At 48.4% G+C, this 24,194-nt stretch overlaps 1 long non-coding RNA gene across 2 annotated transcripts; it reads right to left on the bottom strand.

Annotated features, from left to right (window-relative positions):
* Positions 1-1,742: 1,742 nt before the first annotated feature.
* On the bottom strand, positions 1,743-7,185 carry LOC118350210 (uncharacterized). Of its 2 annotated transcripts, XR_004803567.2 has the most exons (5): positions 7,054-7,185; positions 4,561-4,633; positions 4,001-4,145; positions 3,692-3,760; positions 1,743-1,997 (listed from the first exon to the last, which is right to left on the bottom strand). It is a non-coding gene; the product is annotated as an uncharacterized LOC118350210 (long non-coding RNA). The 2 variants fall into 2 exon arrangements; XR_004803568.2 differs by lacking the exon at positions 4,001-4,145.
* Positions 7,186-24,194: the final 17,009 nt, after the last annotated feature.

Here is a 24,194-nt window from a genome sequence, read left to right as displayed (position 1 = left end):
AAAATTAAGCTTTGGTGAGTTTAGCAATATTCCTACTTTCAAGTCGGGAGAATTACATAGAAGTGTTGGCTCCGCCACCTTGCTTTCAGGCAAGGCACATGGCCATTTTGAGCCTCGGGTCCCCCCTCTGTAGAATGGGGTGATTATCTCTGTCTCGCCTGAGAGGATCATTGTGAGGGTCAAATGAGACACAAGGAGCACTTCCATCACGGGTGGCTCCTTCTCCTCAGGGTTTCCACGTCCTTCCAAGCCCAAGTGAGAAACTCCATTCCACCCTGTGCACGTTTACACACACTTGGAGGGACTGGCTGGCCCAGTTGACTACAGGGGAACCCTAACTGTCCCCAAATCCTGGTACAGCCTCTTTTCTCACTTGAAGGGGAAGATTCAAAGGAAAGAGACGGAGATTGGCTTCGGGAGGTGAATCCCTCTTCTTCCCGGCACTCACCTTAGTTGTAGGTGGCCAGGAAGGTGCTGCCCCTGAGTCCCCAGGTCCTCCCTTCGGCCGCCCTCTGCTCTGTCTAGGTCAGCCTGGCCCATGAAGGCTGAGGGAGGGGGAGGGCACAGCCTCTGGATCCTCTGGCCACTGGCATCTAGGAGGGATGTTGTAAGCTTTTCTCCCAAGAGGAGACATCTCTATTGGGAGATCTGAGGGATCATTTATCTCCCTGAAACACCCAGAGATCTATCAGCCACTGATGACGATAAAGGGATGATAGGCAGAAAGGGAAAGGCAAGTGGCCGTTTGGGTGGGTGCGCGGTACATTCTCGGGGTCACGCACCCTTCCCCAAGCTCGATGCAAAAGGGGCAGCTGACACAGCACTCGAGGTGAGGGAAGAGACCTGGGAAGCCCCGCAGTGCCCACGGGAAAGACAGTCCGAGGACCTGAACTCCAATCTCAGCCTGGTCACTTCTCAGCCGAGGGACTCCCCAGAGTCACAAGGGGTGCCTTGCTAGTGACCAGGTTGCTCCCCTGACCTCGCAGGCTGCTCTGACGACTCCGTGATGTAAGAGGTGTGAACACATCCCCCCCAGGCCTTCCCTCTGCCACCACCACCCTGTATCCCACTCTTGCCATCAAAACTGGCCTTTTTATGGGATTGATAAATTTCCCCATCCTGGGTTTTGAGCATGTTGGTGCAAATGGTTATTATTTCATCCTCTGGTAAAACAGGGTTGCACATTGGCAATAGCCACGTGAGGTCTTGAATCTTCAGTCCCTAAACTAAAGGGGTGCTCCAGAACCCCCGCAAGCCTACCTAGGATGGGAGGACAGGACAGGGCCAGGGGGGCGCTGAATGGACAGGCTCCATAAGCTGACCCCAATTTCAACTGCAACAGACCCCATATCTGTTTTACTATGGGATTTCCGAGCAAGAGGTGCTCTGAATAGAGCAAAGCCACTGCAAGGCAAGGTGGGAAAAAGAGAACAATCATATGAAGACTACCTTAGAAGTGCAGTGGCAGTGGCTCTTCAGAAACCCATCCAGAACTTAGCACGCCAAACAGAACCGTGTTGCAAATAGATACAAGAATGGATGGGTGCTTTCAACAGGGGAGGCATCCCCAGATGGAGGCAGGGAAGTTCAGGCATTCCTGAGCTGGCCGTGTTGCTGCCATCGTGCCCACTTATCACCTGTGTCTCTCACTCTCCCTGATGTCACTCCTGCTGTCCCACACACAGGGGCCTCCAGTCCTTCCCCCCGCCCCCCAGGAGGTGGTGAAAGTAAAGTCTAAAGCATCAGCGGTTTCATTTTATTCTATGCTGCCGGCTTCCTCAAGGAAGGCCCATTTTTCAGCTTGTTTCTTATGAGACCATCAGAGTATCTGTGATTCCGCAGAGGACACAGGGACCCATCAGCAATGCTGTCTGGTGGTCCAAACCCGCCTTCATCGTGGGCAGTAGTAATAATGCCAGCGCCAACGGTGGTGTGCCAGGATCCGTGTGGGTACGTCCACATGTCTTCTCTTTTCCCAGGTAGATATTAGGACCTCTCTTTTAAAAATAAAGACAGTCTCTTCAATAAATGGTGCTGGGAAAATTGGACATCCACATGCAGAAGAATGAAACTAGACCACTCCCTTGCACCATACACAAAGATAAACTCAAAATGTATGAAAGATCTAAATGTGAGACAAGATTCCATCAAAATCCTAGAGGAGAACACAGGCAACACCCTTTTGGAACTCGGCCACAGTAACTTCTGGCAAGATACATCCACGAAGGCAAAAGAAACAAAAGCAAAAATGAACTATTGGGACTTCATCAAGATAAGAAGCTGCTGCACAGCAAAGGATACAGTCAGCAAAACTACAAGACAACCTACAGGATGGGAGGAGATATTTGCAAATGACGTATCAGATAAAGGGCTAGTTTCCAAGATCTATAAAGAACTTCTTAAACTCAACAGCAAAGAAACAAACAATCCATCATGAAATGGGCAAAAGACATGAACAGAAATCTCACCGAGGAAGACACAGACATGGCCAACATGCACATGAGAACATGTTCTGCATCACTTGCCATCAGGGAAATACAAATCAAAACCACGATGAGATCCCACCTCACACCAGTGAGAATGGGGAAAATTAACAAGGCAGGAAACCACAAATGTTGGAGAGGATGTGGAGAAAGGGGAACCCTCTTACACTGTTGGTGGGAATGTGACCTGGTGCAGCCACTCTGGAAAACTGTGTGGAGGTTCCTCAAAGAGTCAAAAATAGACCTGCCCTAGGACCCACCAATTGCACTGTTGGGGATTTACCCCAAAGATACAGATGCAGTGAAACGCTGGGACACCTGCACCCCGATGTTTCTAGCAGCAATGGCCACAATAGCCAAACTGTGGAAGGGGCCTCGGTGTCCATCAAGAAATGATGGATAGAGAAGCTGTGGTTTATGGATACAATGGAATATTCCTCAGCCATTAGAAACGACAAATACCCACCATTTGCTTCAACGTGAATGGAACTGGAGGGTATTATGCTGAGTGAGGTAAGTCAATAGGAGAAGGACAAACATTATATGGTCTCATTCATTTGGGGAATATAAAAAATAGTGAAAGGGAATAAAGGGGAAAGGAGAGAAAATGAGTGGGAAATATCAGAGAGGGACACAGAACATAAGAGACTCCTAACTCTGGGAAACAAACAAGGAAGGGGTGGTGGAAGGGGAGGAGGGCGGGGAGTGGGGGTGACTGGGTAACAGGCACTGAGGGGGGCACTTGATGGGATGAGCACTGGGTGTTATGCTATATGTTGGCAAATTGAACAATAAAAAAATAAATAAGTAAATTCACTGAAAATGAAAAAAATAATAAAAATAAAGACAGCTAAATTAATTAAAAGAATTAAAATAAATAAATAAAATAAAATAAAATAATAAAATAAAATAAAATAATAAAATAAAAATGAAGACAGTGAGGCTCAGAGCAGTTTAGGTACCTAGCCCAGAGTCCTATCACTGGTAAGTGGCAAAGCTGACGTCTGAACTCAGGTCTTTCTTTCACTCCCAAAACTAACTTTTAACTGAGCTGACTTGCTCACTAAATATAGCCCTAGACCTTCAAACAACCCTGGATGAACACTTTTCTGGAAAATGCAACGTTACAGGGATTTTAGGCCACTGCACGAGCTCCCTCCAGCCATTTTCACTAACTCAAACAGCTCCGTGCATGCAGGAGTCCTTACGCTTCCACAGTGACTCGATCCAACTTATGTCACACGTAGTCAGTCCTCTTTGGCTCAATCAACAAATGCCTGGAAATGGGACCAAAACGTAAGTGAAAGGCTGGAGAAGTGCACGGATGAGTGAGGGACTGAGAAATTAAAAGTGAACAAATGAGTGAGTGAGTGAGTGAGTGGACACGGCTTCCTACAAAATCCCCAAATCCCACCGTGAAGTCAGCGAGTCCTGTCGTTGAGACTGGGACTTGGGACAGATATGAGAAATTATTCCGGGGCTGGGAAGTCCCAGGAAGGAGGCTCAGAAATGCTCACAGAAACACTGGCGAGCTGAGCGCACAGGCCCACTGTGGAGCAGGGAGACCCGGAGCCGGAGCCTCGGTGACGGTGCAAAGCAGGAGGCTGCGACCCGACCCGTGTCAGCAGGAACAGGCCCCAGATAAGGGGAGAACCACAGGTCCTGGGAAGGTCAAAGACACACGCTTTTATGCCTCAATTAACGTCCCCCTTGTAGGGCTTTCAAATGCAATTTAGCTTTTCTCTGCTGGGCCAGGGAGACACAAAGACCCTGGGTGTCTGGGTCCTTCTGGAACGCAGACCCCCGTGCCCACATCAGTAATTCAGTTTCCTCCCAGCAAAGGGAATAAGGTCTGGGCGGCCAGCACCTTGGGTGCTGTGCGTGAGCACGGGAAGGACCATCACAGGGCGCTGAGCGGTGCCTGTCACAGCCCAGAAGGCTTGGGGCACCTGAACTTGGGGCGGGGGGCGTAAGAGATGCAGTTCTACTCGGGAAGGCGCCGCGGAGAGGTGTGGGGACTCGGAGGGCACCGAGTCACCAGGTGTGGACGGAGCATCCACGTGGTCAGAAGACCCACCTGCTGGGCTCTGGCTTCCCCACTCGCCGGGTCGCCTTGGGAGTTCACGGGGGTCTCTCGGTTCTCTCTCTCCCTGGAGGGCAGAACAGGCCTGTCCTGGAGGGCTGCGGCTCTGGGAAGGCCCCCCTGGGCCGCCCCTCCAGGCCCACATCCATTCACCCAAGGAGTCCTGAGGTTTTGTTGCAGGCTCAGTATGATGTGGGTGACGGCTCCGGGGGTCCTGGAGGTGGAACCAGGGCCCTAAAGCCAACAGTTGCCTGCACCCAGACGGGGAGGACTTTGCAGAGTTGGGGGTGGGAAAGCACTTATCAGAATCCTACTAAGAAAAAAAAAAAAAAAAAAAAAAAAAGAATCCTACTAAGGACGGCACCGGGAGGTGCCGCTGCACAGCGAAGTGCGGGCCGGGCCGGGCCGGGTCTGTGGAAAATTCAGCTCTGGGGAGCCCTGGGGGGCTCAGCCCTTGGGCATCTGCCTTGGGCTCAGGTGGTGACCCCTGGGTCCCGGGATCGAGTCCAAGCCAGCCCTGCAGGGAGCCTGCTTCTCCCTAGGCCTGGGTCTCGGCCTCTCTCGGGGTCTCTCGTGAAAAAAATAAGTAAAATTTTAAAAAAGAAAACAAAAGCATCTGTGGGGCAAGGAAGAAACCGAAACCGGAGCAAGCCCAGGCAGAGGTCGGCCTTCCGGAGCTGAGGGCGAGGCGGGCTCCCCTGGGCCCAGCGCCCCCCCTTCACCGCCCCCCGCCCCCCACCCCCGCGTGCCCTGCCCCTCCCGGCGCGGACCCCCCTCCGGGCACCCGCACCCGCGACGCAAGGGCCCGTAGCCCCCTCTTCTCGGGTCCCAGCCCCCTTGCAGGCCCGAACCGGGTCGGAACTCCGCTCCTATCCGGGGGTTCTTTCTTCCCCCAGGAGTCCCCAGGTCAGACGGAGTCACTGAGTGAGGGGGGAGGGAGGGGGGAGGGAGAGAGGGAGAGAAGGAGAGAAGGAGAGGGAGAGAGGGGAGGAGAGATGGGGAAAGAGAGGGAGAGGGGGAGAGAGAGGGAGGAGGGAGAGGGAGGGGGAGAGGGTACGAAGGGAGAGGGAGAGGGGGAGAGAGGGGGAGGGAGGTGGGGAGAGAGGGGGAGAGCGGTGGAGAGGAGAGGGAGGGAGAGGGGAGAGGGGGGAGGGAGGGCGGGCTCCTATCCCAGAGCTTGGGAGCGACTCTGGCTTCCAGCAGCATCTCCCTCCCCCCCCCCCGCCCCCTCCCCAGCGCCGGGAGCCGGCCGCGACCTGCGCTACTACGGGGATGGACGCGCCCAGAGCAGCGCCCCCAGTCCTCAGTCTCGGGGCCTTTATGCCCCCAGCGAGCCCGAGCCGCTGCCTTCTCCGGGGGGCGGAGGGGCGGGGGTGCAGGGGGTGCAGGGGCGAGGTGCAGGGGATGCAGGGGGTGCAGGGGGCGAGGTGCAGGGGATGCAGGGAGTGCAGGGGGTGCAGGGGGATGCAGGGGGTGCAGGGGGGCGGGGTGCAGGGGGTGCAGGGGGCGGGGTCCTTCCCAGGCCCGCGGCTCACGGGGACCCTGCGCGACGCCGGCCTCACGGGGGCTCCGGGCGCCAGCGGGGACCCTCGGGCTGCCCGGTCCCCCCAGCCCGCCCCGCCCCCGCCGGCCCTCTGATCCCCGGGTCCCGTCCCCCCGTCCCCCCTCCCGGGCCCCCGGGCCCCCGCGCATCCCGGGGGGGGTCCCTGCGCCCCAGGCTGGCCCCCGCCGTCTCCTGCCCCCGGGCCCCCCGGTGCCCCCCGGTGCCCCCCGGTGCCCCCAGCCCCCCGCCCGCGCATCCCGGAGGGGGAGCAGAGCCCTGGCCCGGCGGCGCGGCCGAGCTGGCGCGGTTACTGCGGGCGGCCCTGGGGACTGCGGGCCACGGGCGCGGTTGCCAGTTCTCCTTTTAAGTTCACTGACTTCAAAGTTTTCCGTTTGAAGCTGTTGAGAAAGCCTGATAGACGCACGAGAAGAAAGCACAGCAAGATTTTTAGAAATAATGTTAAAACCCCCCAAACACGCTGAAAAATACTTCAAGTAAAGAAAGAAAAAGGAGGGGGGTGTGGTGGGGAAGAATAATAGCTCAAGCGACTGAAGATGCTGAGAGCCTGAGGGGCTGCCTGGGACCCCCCCACGCCCACCCCGCCCCGCCCCCTTCACCCCCACATCCCCCATCACCCATCATCCCCCCACTCCCCCATAACCCCCCACCCCCCATCATCCCCCCACCCCCATCACCCCCACATCCCCCAACATACCCCCCATCACCCCCCATCAACCCAATCACCCCACATCCCCATCACCCCCACCCCCCATCACCCCCCACTCCCCCATTCACCCCCACACCCCATCATCCCCACATCCCCCATCACCCCCACCCCCATCATCCCCCACTCCCCCCATCACCCCCACACCCCTTCACCCCCCACTCCCCCCATCACCCCACCTCCCCCCATCACCCTCCCCACCCAGAGCCCTGAGCCTGACCTTGGGGAAGGTGGCGCCTCTAGCTGACCTGGAACTGAGGGAAACCCAGCCCAGGCGACTGAGGAGGGAAAACCACCACCTTCTAAGAGTCAGCCGAGCATTTCCTCTTCCTCCTTGGTAGTTTTGCAGATTTGCAACTAAATATGAGAATGATGCAGCCCCTACGAGGCTCCCTGCTAAGCACTTCCCCAGCGTCACTGATGACTCTTCCAACACAGGTTGCACTTTGCTTCCATCACAGACTGGAAAACAAAGCTCAGAGGCTTGGGGCACTCTACCCAACTCACAGGCTTGGTGCAAAGGCCTGGATTCGGACACGCGGGGGCGGGGGGAGCTTTTCACCAGCCACTCTGCCTGCACACCTGTAACCAGACAGAGGAACGCACTGATGGAGTAAAGACAACCCTGACTGCGAGAGGATCCGAGCTAGTATTTTAAAGACACGGGCACCTCTACGCAGACACAGTGTATGAAGACACTCGTGTTTCACAGATGGGGAAACTGAGGCACTGGGAATTTCTGCCTGAGTTCACTTACGTACTAAACAAAGAACTAAGCTCTAGACCCAGGTCAGTCAATGTCACGTTCATTCTTTTTTTAAAGATTTTAGTTATTTATTCATGAAAGACACACACAGAGAGGCAGAGACACTGGCAGAGGGAGAAGCAGGGGAGCCTGATGCGGGACTCTGATCCGGGGACCCTGGGGTCATGCCCTGAGCCGAGGCAGGCGCCGCTGAGCTCCCGGGGCCTCAGGTTCATTCTTCTCATAACTGTGTCACAGAGCCACCAGCACTCAGCAGAAGTGCCAGTTTGAATCGGCCTCCAAAGGTTTTCCACCAGGCCTTAAGCAGCTCCCCGGTCCGGGCAGCGGCTGCGTGTTGGGGATGTGGAGAAAACCAGCGGAGTTCCAGCACCAGCTTTGAAGAGAACACCAGATCCATGTCTGTGTGGAAATCGATTTAAAAAGAAATTCCACTTTTAACTCTTTGAGGAACCTCCACACAGTTTTCCAGAGTGGCTGCCCCAGTTCCCATTCCCACCAACAGTGCAGGAGGGTTCCCCTTTCTCCTCATCCTCTCCAACATTTGTGGTTTCCTGCCTTGTTAATTTTCCCCATTCTCACTGGTGTGAGGTGGGATCTCATTGTGGTTTTGATTTGTATTTCCCTGATGGCCAGTGATGCAGAGCATTTTCTCATGTGCATGTTGGCCATGTCTATGTCTTCCTCTGTGAGATTTCTGTTCATGTCTTTTGCCCATTTCATGATTGGATTGTTTGTTTCTTTGGTGTTGAGTTTAATCAGTTCTTTATAGATCTTGGAAACTAGCCCTTTATCTGATACGTCATTTGCAAATATCTTCTCCCATTCTGTAGGTTGTCTTTGAGTTTTGTTGACTGTATCCTTTGCTGTGCAAAAGCTTCTTATCTTGATGAAGTCCCAATAGTTCATTTTTGCTTTTGTTTCTTTTGCCTTCGTGGATGTATCTTGCAAGAAGTTACTGTGGCCGAGTTCAAAAAGGAAGGGGAGGAGGGCGGGGGCTGGGGGTGAATGGGTGACGGACACTGAAGGGGGCACTTGACGGGATGAGCACTGGGTGTTATTCTGTATGTTGGCAAATTGAACACCAATAAAAAATAAATTTATTATTAAAAATAATAAAAATAATAAAAAGGAAATTCCAACATTAGCCCCCAGTTCTCGAGCGCAAGCCTTTGCTTCGAACTGACTAGGACCTTGGGTGCAGCTCTCCCTCCACCCTCACCCCCTTCCTTCTGTGTTGTCTGTAACACTGAAAACTTGGAGGTGAAACACAAAAGCACTAGTAAAGCAAGACCCAAGGGCGGGGTGGTCACCTAGCCAGGATGGTTACCGCCTACACCTCCTAAACTAGACAAGGATTGTCTTAGCGCGCCCTTAATGGTTCTTACACACCTAGAGAGAGGAGAGCCTGAGTACCTTTGGGGGACAGATCTTTCCAGAAGCACACGGGCTTCTTCTTACGTGAAACCGTAAATGCCACCCACAATTCCAGTCTGTCTACTGGACTATACAAATTTAGTCTGATCTCTCTTTGCCCGGCTATTATTTTTTTAAGTTGCACCCCCCCCTTACCCTCCACCTTAATTTTTTCTTCTCCGAATTCAATATCCCCGACACACTAGATCCTTCCTCGGAGGATATGATTTTCAAGCATGCCGACGTCCCCAATCACTCTCTTCAAGAAGACCCAGAGCTTGTCTGTATCCGTCTTCAAGTACAGAAGCCAGGGAGAGGCAAAACTTTGGTCCCACCAGAGCCTTCTAGCTAAACCTCTACTTGGGCATTACACTTTCATGAGTGTTGTCTGAGTTTGCATTAGCTTGCCTCCACCTGGGGAAGGGAGGACCTGATGCCAGCAGCAATATTGTTAGTTCATCTGCATCTCTGTTGGGGACAGGAGGAGCAGGTAATTAATTGTTTCTCTTCTGCACTAGGCAGACGGCTTTCTTTGGAAAAGTTGAGCATCCCTCATCCAGCAGTGGTTTCTGCAATTAAAGCTATCCACAGCCAGGAGTTTGATTAATAGCTGGGAGGTTTCTCCTTTGCTGACAAATGAGAAAAAGAGAAATCAGATAGGGAGAAGCTGAATGCATTTGCTTAGCACAGGGCCTGGCTAATGTTCTTTCCAAAGGAAGAGCTGCCCTAATCTCCTAGGGCCCGGCAGGGAGGGGAAAATATCCCTTAAAAGTTTGCAAAGTAATGGATCCAACAAACAGATGTGCCTATTCCTTGGGAGCAGAGCAGAAAGGGCGATGGTCGGTGGTCTCTGTTGCTGCAGATGACTGCTGCTCCCGGGACACAGATGGGGAGAGAAGGCCCAGGGAAAGCATCCCCCACCCGGGGGGCTCCCAAGGTCACACAAGAGAATGGAGGCCAGCTGTTGCTGGACTTTACATTCCCCACTGCCAGGGAGCCACTTCGTTCCAGCTGGAAGGGAGGGAGCATCACAGTCACAGAGGCTAAGCCCTGAATCCAGGACCCGAGACCTCTCCAGCTCCCCGCCCCCCCACTATATCACAGCTGCCTGTGGCACAAGGTGTATTTATGTAGCAGCCTAGAGTAAGACCTGTAAGAGAGAAAATGCCTCGAAAATTCCACTCACTGTTCCTAGTTTTTCCCTCCAGGAGTATCCCGGATAATTAAAGTCCCCTGGCTCCTGGGAGATTAGAAGCCAGTGACCATCCCCCCCCCCCCCCCCCCAGGAGCACTGGAGCATTCTCCTCTCCCTCCTGAGCATCTCAGGTTCCCAGAACCTCTGTTCAAAGGACCTAGAGGGGATGCAGTTGGGCGCGTTGAGACTAGCTGGCCTGTGAAGGAAGCCTGTGGCCTTTGGCGCTAATCCCTCAGCACCAGCACAGGCCAAAGGAAGCAGAGGCTGCCCCAGATGCTCCAGGCTCTTCCAGGGCCTCAGCTGGGGACTGAGCCCTAAGACGGTCGGTAACTGTGTGCACTTAGGTCATTTTAGGTCTAGGTGGAAGGCAAGCCAGACATTAGGAGCATCGGGCGGGGAGCTGGGGTGTGTTAGGACCTTGCCCAATGAATTCTTGCAGACCTTGGATCACTGCAATGAGATGGCTCTTGAAAGTTCCCAGGCCCTGTTCTCACAGGTGTGCTTCTGTTTGATCTGCATTTTTAAATAATAGGGGGGGAGAAAAAAGATCAAGAGAAGAAGAATACTTCGTGACCTGTGAAAAGTATCTGAAATGGGGATTTCGGTGTCCACAAGTAAAATTGCATCAGAGCGCGACTGTCCATTTATTATTTACCTTTTGCCAGCAGCTGCTTTGGGGCAGCCGTTCAAGGGCAGGGTTCAATAGTTGTAGCCAAGGTAGTGTGGCCCACAAAACCGGAGATACTTACTGTTTGGCCCTTTACAGAGAAAATTTTCTGGCGCCTGGATCAAGTCCTTCTAGTTTCTGGCTGGAGATCTCTTCCAGGCTCGGGGCAGCCCTGGCTCCCTGGCTCTACAGGCTGTGCACAGGGGGGCTGTGTGCGCTCCGGATGTACACTGCACCGCGTCGGTACGGGGCCTGCATCCTCTGACACAGGCATGGTGATAATTCTTCATGTAAACGTGGACTGATAGACAACAGTCTCCAACTCCCTGCAGAGAGTGGGAGAAAACTGTTTTCCCTAGAGTGCGACACCCCCTCTTCTGTGCAAACGCACGTGCTCTTGGCAAAGCCCTAACAATTCAAGTCATAATGGAAGGGAGTCTCACCCATTTTATTGCCATAGTTACCAAGATTGCAAGTTTAGATGCTGTATTAGCAGTAAGTGCACGGTAATAATAGAAGTCAGGGAGGAGGGGACGAAAAGGATTCTGGCTCCTGTTTCTCCCTACAGCATCCTTCAGGGCAAATATACCAGACACAGTTTGCATTAAATTGCAAAGTTGGCGGTTTTCTTAAAAAAAAAAAAAAATCCAAATAATTGCTTTAAAATCTCCTGTCTTCCCCTGACTGGTTAACCCTCACGCAGCTCTCCTCATCCTGAAACAAAGAAAAGGAGGTTAAAAGAAATATAAGTGGCCAGGGTTACCATGGAAACCAAAGTGGAAGGCAAGTGAAAGTCAATTTAAGGTTTAAATGCATATGAAGCAGATGTATATGTGCGGACGTATTTGCATACAGATACTCATCTCTCGTCCTCTCTTCCTGGGGCCCACCTCGGACCCTTCACCTCCAGGGAGACTGTCCTGACTACTTCGAGCCCCAGTAATCTTTCGCTTCCCGAGCTCCATTTGAGCTGCAATCTGGATGTAGGAATTAACCTCTTAATCCACGCGGCCCTGTCAGGGAATCCCAAGGCCCCTCAAGGTCACGGAATGCTCCCTGATGTCTTATCCCTGCTCTTCTCTTGCTGTTCACGCCACCTGGAATGTCCTTGCTCACTCCCGCCCTTCTACTCTAACACCTATGACCTTCCTTGTCTCCGTGTGGACCCAACGTGATTTCTGGGCAGTGCTTTCCTCAATCCCTTGGCCTCCCCCAGGGTCCCCATCCTGGGTAAGGGCCCCTCCTGGATGCTCGCATAACACCCCCCTACCCTGTTCTCCTTACACTGAGTGTAAGTGCAGCTTACATGATGATCACCCCCTCCCTTGCCCCCTTGCCCTCCAGACCAGGAAACGCTGGAGGATGGGGACTGTGTTTTATTTCATGGACCGTTATTACTCCATAGAAATATAGAGATCGAGTGAATGAATGAATGAATGAATGAATGAATACTAGAATGAATCATTCAAATTGCACAACTTAGGTCACAACATCCATTTCTGTAGGCCAAGAACAGTTGCTAATTATTGTTGCTAATTGTTACTATTGTCTTTAAATGCACCGTGTACGACTCTCCCCCTCTTGCTTCTAAGAGGGATCCTGGACATAGGAGGAAGGTGCAGAGGGGTGCAATGCAGGGGCTTGGGATGCGCAAGATGTTAGCTGGTGAAAAATGGGTACAGGACCCCCTGGTACAGATCTGTGCTCTGGTACAGATCGGCAGCTCAGAAGATGTGTTTCACGGACTTCCCTCCTCAGAAAGGAGTTCTCAGACAGAACATATTCTCTGGCACCCCCGAAAGTAGGCACAGGGACAGCGAACGACAAGTTGTAGAGCGCAGTTTGCATCTCATAGGAAAAGGCTCACAGAGTTTTAAAGTATTAAAAAGTTTTCAAGTATATTTAAAGTTCAGTATTAGAAACGGCTGTCATGTGAGGTAGTGAGACCCCCAGCACAGGGAGCACCCAAGTGCACATGGAATAATCATATACTTCAGGACATTAAGGAATGAAAAGTGTGGTGTATATCCAATAAATCACAAAAATAAAACTAGGTTTTGGGGGAGGGAGCCTGTGGCGCCGAGAGGTGTCAAGAAGTATGCAGAGAGGAGTGCAAGAAGCTAACCGTGTAGCTCAGAGAGTAAGCATGGGGAACGGTCTGTGTTCCTAGAGGACGGGGAGCCTGGGAAAGGTTTGATGTCGAAGGTTACGGGATCACTGATGGGCTTTCTTTCTTTTTTTTTTTTTAAGATTTTATTTATTTATTCATGAGAGACACAGAGAGAGAGGTAGAGACCCAGGCAGAGGGAGAAGCAGGCTCCATGCAGGGAGCCCGACGCGGGACTCGATCCCAGGACCCCGGGGTCACGCCCTGGGCTGAAGGCAGATGCTCCACCGCTGAGCCCCCAGGGATCCCCAACTGATCGGCTTTTTGAGGATCATTCAAAACTGGTGGTGAGCTGGGGAGGGGAGGGGGGCCGGAGGGGCTTTAATACCACGCAGTGGCCCAGTGGCCAGGTAGGGCTGGGGGTGGGGGATGGAGGCAGGTGCAGCAGGAACGCTCGTCTGGCAGAAGGGACAGGCTGACCAGTTGGGCTGCGGCCACTGTCAGCGCCCAGCGGGGCCGGGCGGCAAAGGTCGCGGTCACCTTGGGCGGCTTCCCCACGACAAGCACAGCCTTCCCTCTGCTGCGCTGTCAGCTCCAGTCTGCGTCAAACCCGCTCTGTCTGTCACCGAGTTATTAAAGTCTCGGATGGCAGTGCTGCGTCAGGCGCTGTGGCTCCAAACTGGGTCAGCCAGGGCCGTGTCCCGGTGAGCGGCGGCCGGAGGCGGTGCCTTCCCGGCCCTGTCCCTGGCCACCCCCCACCTCCAGGCCTCCCCTAGCAACTGATGCTGCACATGCACAGCTGCGGCTCCTTGTGTCCCGGGGCACCGCTGTGCTGCAGGCTCAGCAGGCTCCGGCGTCTGCAAGGCTCCTGTAGCCCCTCCTTCCCGGGGGAGGGTGTGGACAGGGGCCACCAGAAGTGAAGGCCGGCCTTTCAGGCCCCTGAGGGTGCAGCCGCCCCAGAAGGCTGCTTCAGGAGGCCCGGGGGCTGGAGGGGAGCCCACAGCCCCAGAGCAGAGGAGGGTGGGGGGGACACTTGAGGAGGAGGCCCCAGCTCCCCCAGAGGAGGACCTGTCACACAGCAAGGGAGACAGAGATGTGGATTAGGTGTCGAAAAAGGAAGGGGACTTCCCAGGAGCCTCCTCCAAGACAGAGGGGGCTACTTCGATTTTCTTTTTAATTCAACCCAATGCATATTTATTGAACACCTACTATGTAGCAGTTGTCCGCAGCAGCAGACGAAACCAGCATGTCTGTTCCTGTTTTAGATTTTATATTTCTAGTCCAGGGACAAAGACAAATGGATGATAAATGTAGTAAATAATTAAATAACATGAATTTTATACAGTCGATTCCTGAACAACACAGGTTTACATATTTTTTCAATAAATACGCTACAGTACTATAAATGTATTTTCTCTTTCTTTCTGGGATTTTCTTATACTCTTTTCTCTTGCTCACGTTATTGCAAGAATACAGTATGTAAGACATATGACATTAATGCGAAATGTGCATTAATTGACTGTGTTACAAGTAAAACTTCTGGCCAACAGTAGACTATTCGTTAAATTTTGAGGGGGTCGGGATCCCTGGGTGGCGCAGCGGTTTGGCGCCTGCCTTTGGCCCAGGGCGCGATCCTGGAGACCCGGGATCGAATCCCACGTCGTGCTCCCTGCATGGAGCCTGCTTCTCCCTCTGCCTGTGTCTCTGCTTCTCTCTCTCTCTCTGTGACTATGATAAATAAATAAAAATAAAAAAATAATAAATTTTGAGGGGGTCAAAAGTTCCATGTGGATTTCCGACTGTGCAGGGGGTTGGTGCCCCTAACCCCTCTGTTGTTCCAGGCTCCACTGCAGTATGTGACAAGGTGATAAGCTATAGGGAAAAACGATATGTATATATAGAGACAGAGACAGAAGCAGAGAGAGAGAAAAAGGGAAGAGGGATGACAGGGAATGGGGCTGTAATTGATAAAGGGCGGCCAGGATAGGCCTCATGTAGAAGGCAGTATTTAAACAAAGAAGTGAAGAAGGTAATAGAGCTCACCAGGTGGATAATCTGCGGGGAGCATAGTCCATGGGGAGAACCATTTCAGAGGCCCTGCAGCATAGTGTCTGGCAGATCCGGGACACAGCCAGGACCGTGGAATCACGTGGAAGACAGGAATAGCAAGAAGAAAGTCAGAGGGGTGGAGGGGACAGGAGCAGAGTCTTAGAGATCCACATAAGGACTTTATCTTTCTCCAAGAAGTGATAAAGGAGGGCATTTCCCAAGAAGATAGATCATAGCTATTAGCCAAAGGTAGCATCGTCTGGAGAGAACTTTCTACAACAGTGGTTCTCCACTGGGGATGACTTTACCTTGAAGGAAGCACTTGGGAACGCCTGGGGTCATTTTTGGTTGCTACAGTTGGGGCAAGTACTGCTATTAGGGTCTAGTGGGTAGAGGCCCGGGTTGCTCTTCAATGTCCTACCAAGCACAGGAGAAGCCCTCCACAGAGAAGAATTATCCAGTACAAATGTCAAAAGTGCCAAAGTTGAAACTCCCTATGGTAGAAGGAAGCCAAGCTTCAGCTGGCTGGCAGTCGGCCTGTTCTTTGAGTAAAATGCACCACCACTTTGTAGAGAACCCAGCAAGGCCAACATATCCACTAAACACGATAGGAATGGTATCTAGGGTCCATGACAATTTTTTAGGGCTACTAAAACTTTTACTCTTCTTATATCAAAATAAGAATACATAACTGATCCTGGGCTATAGTCATCTTTATCCCAATACAGTCATAAAACATACTGTTCATTTCTTATTTATTTATGTAGGAAGGGACCCATGAAGGCATATGTTCTAGGGCCCCAGGTGTCATGCTGTCCTCCTCAGACATGAGACTTGGGACAACTCTGCCTTCTTGAGCCTTCCACATACCAGTGCATCAGTGTTCCTAGGCCTAAAGAATTCAGTCATGTCCTCTCATCTTCCCTGTCTAGGCAAGTACAGTTATCAACCCAACTTACTGCCAAATTCAGGCAGATGGCAGCCATTTTCATAGACTCAAGAAGAAAACTGTCAGAGTTAGAAAGGTCTTTAGAGCCCCTCTGGTCTGGACACCTCATTTTATAAGATATGGTCATCGAGGTCCAGGCAAGGACTATGTTACACAGCTAATTTGTACCAGAGTCAGAACTTGGGGGACTGTCTTAGGGCTGTTGTACCAGCTTTCATTTTCCAGTCTCACATTTGGTTTCTACTGATTTCCTCAGAATGAAGTTGATGTTACTTGATGGGGAGGAAAAAAAAAAAAAAAACTGCTGCATGTCATTCTTTGTTATTTCTTATCACTTCTCATTTTTCAAAGCTCTTTAATATACTAGTTCACTTGATCTTTACAACAAATCTGTCAGAAGGGGTTGGAGGAAAGGAAAGCTCATATCTTGAATGTTTCTGAGATGCAGAAACTGAGATCTGGGGAGTCCTTCTGACTTGTCCTGCATTACAAAGCTAAGAAGGGGTGGAGTCACAGCCTTGAATTCCAAGCCCTTGACTTTTCATTCAGGACTGTCTTCCAGGCCATCACTTTTTATTATTCTTGATTTGTTGCATGGTGTCTACATCAGACTTTGTGTTCAATAAATGCTTATTAAGCAAATAGTTGAACCATCCTGTGGTGTAGATTAAACCCTGTTCCCAGAAACATAACCAATCAGTGGCTTGTGCCTGACACATTATAGTCAAAAGACGTTGGTCTTATTCACGGAAGTGTCAGTGAAGAATGGGGGATTGGGAGGCATGGTAATTTTAGTTCACTGCTGTTTTTCTAAAAGGTCTCATTATACTTTAGCATTGTTTTCTGTACCATTTTTATAAGTATAAGAAAATAGTATAAGTTTAAAGAAATAAAAATGATAAGGTGTCAAAACTCTAAATTGTCTGGGAATTACTACTTGAGACATCCAAATAAATCAGATTACTCTAGTGACTTGCTTGTCTTCCTGCCCTATATCACTCTTCTCTTCTGGGCTGGGGCCATTTAACCCCTATACCCAAGCTCCAACCCTACTCCACGCTTAGGAACGAGTCTGTGCCTGGTCTATAGAAATGGTAAAGGCTCTAGATCAGTAGTTCAGGTCCTCAGCAGCAAATCACTCAACCTACTGGACCAAATCTGACCTGCTCCTCCACACTGGGGCCAGGACGCCTGCATGGCCTATGACTCCACCCCAGCCTTGTGGCATAATTATAGACACTGGGAAACTGGATCCTTGTCTTCATTCTTTTACTCATCACAAACTCAATAATGAATAACCTACCATTTGTAGGCATCTATTCTTCCAGTTATTAACAAATGTGTATTGAGGACGTATTTTTTGTCAGGCATTGTGTCTAGTACTGGGAAACAGAATAAAAGATAAGACACAGTGCAGAAGCTCATAGTCTCTAGAGTGCTCTAGAAGTTCATGATCTGGAACAATGTGTAGGGAATATACCTGTGAGTAAACTGTAAGCTGCAAAATAACACGATTGGACCTACAAACAGACCATGCACAAAGTGCTCTGAGAACACATAGTGGGGAATGACTGGTTCTGTTTAGAGCAATGGAGTGATTGAAGAAGGCTTTGCAAAAGATGAAAAAAAAGTCATGGAGGATATTTCAAGGAAGAAGTGAGAGGACATTCCAGGTAAACAGGATAGCAAGTGCAAAACCAGACACGCGTGAGGGGCCGCGTCACTTGTGAGAGAGGTGAAAGTATCCCAATAATAATAAAGCCCAGTGCTGAGTGCTACCAATGGCCTAGGCAATGGGTTAAGTATTTTGCACACAGGATTTTATTGAATCCTCCCTTCATTTCTGAGATTTACCTATTTTCATAGATGTCATATTTCACCTTCAAAGAAATGCTTGCCATCATGAGGAAGTGGGTGAACCTAAGGAGTGCATAGCTGGCGAGATGGACCAGTAATTGGGCAATGATCTGTCAATCTACAAAACCTTATTCTTAAACCCTATACTGTGCTGCTTCCCTATCTTACTGATGTGGAGAGACGGGACTAGGGAGATGAATTCTTGTTCAGGATTACACAGTTGTGACAAGTTGAATCTGAAAGGAGGCCTGGGTCCGTCCGTGTTCTTTCCGCTACCTAAACTGTCATTCTGTGCAGGGATTTATTAAAGAGATTTCAGTGTAGAGACAGGAACAATACCCACCCCCCCACCTCAAGTTAGTGACAAGAATCCAGCTACTCAAACCCACAAAAGGAGTGTTACCTTTATGATGCAAAACAGATACATCAATGCAAATTGGCCCTGTGTCCTTTGCATCATGAAAGGGAAAACTACCCAGCCAGAGGAGTTTCAGGGAAAAATGAAAAGGAAAGACAAACAATGGGCTGATGGAAGAGGGATTTGGAGTCCTTTGGGAACGAAAAAAGAAAAAGACAGTGGATTTCAGGTTGAGGCAGAGGAAGCACTTGGGAGTCCAGCAGGGAAGGGGGAAGTAGGAGCAAAGGATGTACAAGATGCAAGAAATAAAGAGGACAGTGAAGGCTGCTCTTGTCTAGAGAAGCTGACAGAACACACATCAGTAAAGACGGCTTTGTCTGAAATCCACAGAGGAGAAGTGGGGAGGGGTATGGTGAGAAATTAATGGAGGAAGAAGCAGAGTGTTGAGACTAAGGGTCCCACCGGTGACGAAGCGCACAGTCCCAGTAGGAGGAGAAAGGCATGGCTGAGGAAGTTACAGTCTGAGAAAAAAAAAAGAGTAACACAAAAAAGAAAAGCTAAGAGGCTTAGAAAGGAAGTCTTGGAGGATGAAAACAAAATCACACAAATACAGAGGAAGCACAACTCAGAGTAGGAGACGCGTACTACAAACAGAAAACAGAGCATGTGGGCTCTGAGTGAACAACAAGCAGAGATCATTTTTGCCAGAAGACAATGAGAAAGAAGGCGATGCAGATGCAGAAAATATAAATGATTCATGAAAGGAGCGAGGGTCGGTAGCTAACATTTACTGATCCTCTGTAACGTACCCAGTGTTTTACATATGGTCTATCATTTAGTTCTCCTACGTTGTCAGCACATTTAGCCATGTATTCCAGATCCCGTAGAGATCACGTGTCTTGACTAAGGTCATACCTTCAGTCATGCTAGAGCCAGGACAGAATCGAGAGTGTGCCTACGTCCAGACATGCTGCTTTACCCATAACCTGTGTCCATGAGGACTGGTTGGTTATACACTGGTCACTAGAGAAGGGCAACATAAGTCTAGAAATTCTATTTAACATACTCTTTGATGTCAAAATTCAACCAATGGTAATCATCTCAAGCGATATGCATAGTTCTTGGAACACAGAGAACACTCTGGAAATGTCCCTTTCCATGATTTTAGTTACCCAGAAATCATACCTGAAAATTGATATGATTTGTGCGTGAGCAAGAACAGATACTTTAAAGGCCGGAGGTGGAAAATGCTACCATTTGTGATAATTTGGTTACTGAGAACTAGTCATAAACATCTCTTCCTAATTGTGTGTTTAGTGACATCATGTTGGTATCTTGAAATTAGACACAATGGAAATATTTACACCACAGAAATCAGCCAACACTATCAAGGTTTTCTACTCCCCCTCTCCTGTCCCTGGAGAACTGGTTGTTAAACTTTCGCTAGCACACCAATAAATATTCACTATGTGGGTAGGAAGATGCATGATCTCAGTTATATAATAGGAAAGGACAAACATAATGTTTTTTTAATGAGTTTGCCTTTCCCTAAAACACACACACACACAAATACATTTGGAGAAGCAAAATGATTTTTTTTTTTTTGAAACAGTAAAGCAGATTTATTTGGAAGAAGATTTTAACTATCTTAGGGAAGAACAAGGCTTTGGGAAGTGGCTAAGTATGACCTACGAAGCTTCATGTTTAAAATTGGAATCAAATTACAGATATTCAGACACATATGTTAAACTACTGAAGTGTAGTAGTGATATTTATGAGGGTAGCTTCTGGAATAAATGCCTCCAGGATTTAAAGTCTGGCTTTGCCACTTACTAGCCATGGGATCTTATAAACCAGTTAATTAACTTCTCTGTTGAAGGTTCATTTGTAAAGTGAGGGTAATAACAATGCACCTCAGAGGTCATCAATAGAACTCCACAAAGCAGTGCAGGTCAAGCTATCACACAGTGCCTGGGACACAGCGATCATTCACCAAACGCTGGCTCTAGGACTATACTGAACCACAAATTGGGCCTGGAAAGTGGGTAGAATGTATGTGTAAGCAAGAATAGACATGATAAAAGGGGTGCCTGGGTGGCTTAGCAAGTTAAGGGTCCAACTCCTAATTTCAGCTCAAGTCATAATTTGGGGTCATGAGATCAAGCTCCACATCCAGGTTCACGCTGAGTGCAGGACCTGGTTAAGATTCTCTCTCTCTCTGCCAGCATTACCTTGATCCTAAACCAGAGGAAAAAACCCACCATAAAGGAGAATTACAGACCAATATCCTTGATGAACACGAATGCAAAAGTTCTCACCAAGATACTAGTTAATAGGATCCAACAGTGGTACATTAAAAGGATTATTCACTGTGACCAAGTGGGATTTATTCTTAGGCTGCAAGGATAGCTCAATACCTGCAGATCAATTAATGTGATACCATATTAATAAAAAAAAAAGGGGCAAGAACCATATGATCCTCTCAATGGATGCAGAAAAACCACTTTACAAAATACAGCATCCTTTCTTGATAAAAACTCTGTAGTGTAAGGATAGAAGGAACCCACCTCAATATCATAAGAGCAATATATATATATATATATATATATATATATATATATAGTATGTATATGTATATATACACATCATAAAAGCAATTTATATGCTTTTATATACATATACATATATGTATATGTGTATATATATATATATATCGTAAAAGCAATTTATGAAAAACCCACAGTGAATATCATCCTTCTCGATGGGGAAAAACTGAGAGCTTTTCCCCTAAGGTCAGGAACACAACAGGGATGTCCACTCTCATCACTGTTATTCAATATCTTACTGGTAGTTCTAGCCTCAGCAATCAGACAATGAAAATAAATAAAAGGCATCCAAATTGGCGGAGAAGAAGTTAAACCTACTCTTTGCAGATGACATGATAAATGTAGAAAACCCAAAAGGCACTACAAAAAAATTACTAGAACTGATACAAGAATTCAGCGAAGTGCAGGATATCAAATCAATGCGCAGAAGTCAGTCACATTTCTGTACACTAACAATGAGGCAGAAGAAAGAGAAATCAAAGAACGGATCCCATTTATAATTGCACCAAAAACCATAAGATACCTAGGAATAAATCTAACCAAAGAGGTAAAGGATCTGAACTCTGAAAACTATAGAACACTTAGGAAAGACCTTGAAGAAGATACAAAGAAATGGAAAATCATTTCATGCTCATGGATTGGAAGAACAAATATTGTTAAAATGTCTATGGTTCCAAGAGCAATCCTGGTAGGGATTTCAATAAATTCCCTATCAAAATACCATGAACACTTTTCACGGAGCTGGAAAAAACAATCCTAAAATTTGTATGGAACCAGAAAAGACCCCAAATAGCCAGAAGAATGTTGAAAAAGAAAACCAGAGCTGGTGGCATCACAACTCTGGACTTCAAGCTATATTACAAAGCTGTGGTCATCAAGACAGTGTGGTACTGGCACAAAAACAGATACACAGATCAATGGGACAGAATAAAGAACCCAGGAATGGACCTTCAACTCCATGGTCAACTCATCTTCAACAAAGCAGGAAAGAATATCTAATGGAAAAAAGACAGTCTCTTCAAGAAATGGCACTGGGAAAATTGGACAGCCACATGCAGAAGAATAAAACTGGACCACTTTCTTATACAATGCATAAAAATAGATTGAAAATGGATGAAAGACCTAAATGGGAGATAGGAATTCTCAAAATTCTAGAGGACAACCCAGGCAGCAACCTCTTTAACCTCAGCTGCAGCAACTTCTTGCTAGACACATCTTCAAAGACCAGGAAAACAAAGCTATTGAACTATTAGAAGTTCCTCAAGATAAAAAGCTTTTGCACAGCAAACAGTCAATAAAACTGAAAGGCAGCCTACAGAATGGGAGAAGATATTTGCAAATGTCTTATCAGATAAAGGGCTAGTATCCAAAATCTGTAAAGAACTAATCAAACTCAACACCCCAAAACCAAAAATCCAGTCAAGAAATGGGAAGAAGACCAGAACAGACATTTCTCCAAAGAAGACATACAAATGGCCAACAGACATGAAAAAATGCTCAACATCACTCAGCATTAGGGAAATAGAAATCAAAACCGCAATGACAATCATTATATGGTGTCACTCATACGGGGTATATAAAAAATAGTTAAAGGGATTATAGGGGAAAGGAGAGAAAATGAGTGGGAAAAATCAGAAAGGATGACAAAACATGACAGACTCCTAACTCTGGGAAATGAACAAGGGGTAGTGGAAGAGGAGGTGGGTGGGGGGACAGGGTGACTGGGTGACAGGCACTGAGGAGGGCACTTGATGGGATGAACACTGGGTGTTAGACTATATGTTGGCAAATCGAACTCCAATAAAAGGCTATATATGTATATATTTTTAAAGATCTTTAAAAAACAAACAAAAAAACGTAGCAAGATATCACCTCACACTGGTCAGAATGGCTGAAATGAACAACTCAGGAAACAACAGACATTGAGGAGGATGTGAGAAAAGGGACTCCTCTGACACTATTGGTGGGAATGCAAACAGGTGCAGCCACTGTGGAAAACAGTATGGAGGTTCATCAAAGGGTCAAAAATAGTGCTACCCTCCCCCCCCAGCAATCTTAGGTATTTATACAAAAGATACAAACATAGTGATTTTAAGGGGAATCTGCACCCCAATGTCTATAGCAGCAATGTCCACAATAGCCAAACTATAGAAAGAGCCCAGATGCCCATCAACAGATAAATGGATAAAGAGGTGGGTTGTGTGTGTGTGTGTGTGTGTGTGTGTGTGTGTGTACATACATACACATCTCCTATATATATATCCAAAGATGTATATAATGGATTGCTACCCAGACATCAAAAAGAATGAGATCTTGCCATTTACAATGACGTGGATGGAAACAAAGGGTCTTATGCTAAGCAAAATAAATCAGAGAAAGACAAATATCTTATGATTTCACTCTAATGTGAAGTTTAGGAAACAAAATAGATGAACATAGGGGAAATGAAGGAAAAATAAGACAAAAACAGAGAGGAAGACAAACTATAAGAGACTCAACTATAGGAAACAGACTGAGGGGTACTGGAGGGGAGGGGAGTAGGGGGATGGAGTAACTGGATGATGGGCATTAAGGAGGGTGTTAAATGCACCTAATGAATCACTAAATTGTATCTCTGAAACTAATGATATACTATATGTTAATTAGATTGAATTTAAAATAAATAAATAAGATTCTCTTTCTCTCTCCCTCTCCTTCTGTTCCTCCCTCCTGCTCATGCATGCTCTCTCTCTCTTTCTCTCTCTCAAAAAAAAAAAAAAAAAAAAAAGAATCGACATGGTAAGAGTTAGAGGAAACAGTGTTCCTTCTTCTTCTGATCATTCTAGGGCAGTAGTTGAAATTAATCTTTCAAGTGCTGAAATATTGGACCCCAACATATAGGAGATGCTTAAACTCCTCTTAGAGCTAGAAGGGAATACGACACATTGGGGAGTTCTTAGCTTCTTTCCTATGGGCTCAACTGGTTGGGTTCTATCAGTGTTTCTCAAGTCTGCTTATTATCAGAGTTGCCTAGGTAGCTTTTAAAAAATGTACTTCCTATTCTTAGAAAAGTCTTGTTAAGTCCTTAGGAGTTGGGGCCCATGAGTCCCTCACTTTTCCAAAGCAGCCTCTCCCCAGGAGACTTTAGTGAACAGCTGGGGTTGGTGACCACTGGGTACATGCCAGCTCTGTATCTATAAACCGAAGCTAGAGCTTCATATCCAGCTGCCAGCGCAGCTCCACCCTGGACGCTTCTCTTGCACCAGCCGCTGCACCAGCATTTGGGGCCACTGACAATCACAGTAGAGCACCATTGGGGAAGCCACTGCTTGCAGGGAAGCTCAATCCAACTCTGGTTAGGTCTGGTTCCTGAGACAGCTCTGGCTTGTGCTGAATCCACATCTGTCTGCCCCCC

The sequence above is a fragment of the Canis lupus genome, chromosome 11 (genome assembly GCF_003254725.2).
Source record: "Canis lupus dingo isolate Sandy chromosome 11, ASM325472v2, whole genome shotgun sequence".
In the NCBI taxonomy this organism is placed as follows: domain Eukaryota; kingdom Metazoa; phylum Chordata; class Mammalia; order Carnivora; family Canidae; genus Canis; species Canis lupus.
This window is presented reverse-complemented; position numbering and strand designations above follow the sequence as displayed.